Raw genomic sequence first — 1311 nt, 5'->3', positions numbered from 1 at the left:
TATAATTATCTATTATCCCTTTTGTAGCTAGCTAGAGGTCTTGATCTCTCTTGCTCTTCCTGCTTTTGTTCCCTATCCACAATCTTCAACTCAGCCATGAGTGCTTTCCTTCTTTACAAGCTATCTTCCTATTTTATATTTTTACTATCATTTCCCATAGAAACCACTGCAATGATTATACACCTGGTCTTCTGCCTATTTCAAACCATATGTATAGGCATTTTTCTTAAAATATGAAGTGGATCACAGTACCCCCCCACCGTTCAAAAATCCTTCAATGGCACCCTATTTCACTTAGAATAAACTAAATAAATTTATTTATAAACTCAAATGTTCCACATTATCTACCTCTGCTTCCACCTTATCTTATACCACTGACTCACTATACTCTAGCTATTGCAGCTCCTAGAACATAATATCATTCATGCTTCAGAAGCTCTGCAATTGATATTTCCTGTATCTAGATAGCTATTTTTGGCACTTCCCATAGCCAGTCCCTTATCTGTTAGCTTCCTGGCTCACAAGTGGCCTCCTCAGAAAGGTCTTCTGTTAGGATTCAGTCTAAAAGATGGACACCTCCTTATTATTTTCCATAATAGACACTTATTAACTCTTGAGATTATTTTGATTACTTACTTGATCTTGGTTTGCCTTCCCCATGAGAATGTAAACTCCATATGGGCAGTAAGCTGAGCTAGTTTAATCCAGTACCCTCAGCACTTAGCATAATATTTGGCACATATAAATTATATATATATATGTGTGTGTGTATATATATGCATAAGTATTTTGATGGCTGGCCAGTACAGGGATTTGAACCCTTGATCTTGATGTTATCAGCACCATGCTCTAACCAAGTGAGCTAACTGGCCAGCCAAGTATTTTAAAAATTATAAGTGAACTGAAAAATATAAATGAATTAATAATTCCTGCTTTGATGAATTCCATTATCCACACTTACTTCACCCATCAACTGGATCACAAAATTTTAGCACTAGAAATGATCAAAGAAGATTATGTAGTCTATGATCCTCATTTTACAGTTGAAGAAGCTGACACTTAAAGAAGTTTAACTCAGTATGGTCTTCTTGTTATATGGTGGCAGAGCTGTTAACAAGAACTCAAACTCACATTATGCTAAAAATTTATCCAGCAATTTGAGTTTGCTGTAGCACACACACACACACACACACACACACACACACACACACACACACACACACACACACACACACACACACACACACGCCAGCCCCTTAAAAACACTGCAAGACAGTCTTAAGGCTAGTATGATTTAAATTGATGTTGGTA

At 36.6% G+C, this 1311-nt stretch overlaps 1 non-coding gene across 1 annotated transcript; it reads right to left on the bottom strand.

Moving 5' to 3' along the window:
• Positions 1 to 797: 797 nt before the first annotated feature.
• TRNAI-GAU lies at positions 798 to 872 on the bottom strand. Its single transcript has one exon. It is a non-coding gene; the product is annotated as a tRNA-Ile (tRNA).
• Positions 873 to 1311: the final 439 nt, after the last annotated feature.

Source organism: Galeopterus variegatus, unplaced genomic scaffold (genome assembly GCF_000696425.1).
Source record: "Galeopterus variegatus unplaced genomic scaffold, G_variegatus-3.0.2 Scaffold20227, whole genome shotgun sequence".
Taxonomy (NCBI): Eukaryota; Metazoa; Chordata; class Mammalia; order Dermoptera; family Cynocephalidae; genus Galeopterus; species Galeopterus variegatus.
Note: the sequence above shows the minus strand (reverse complement) of the source record. Positions and strands in the feature narration are given on the sequence as shown.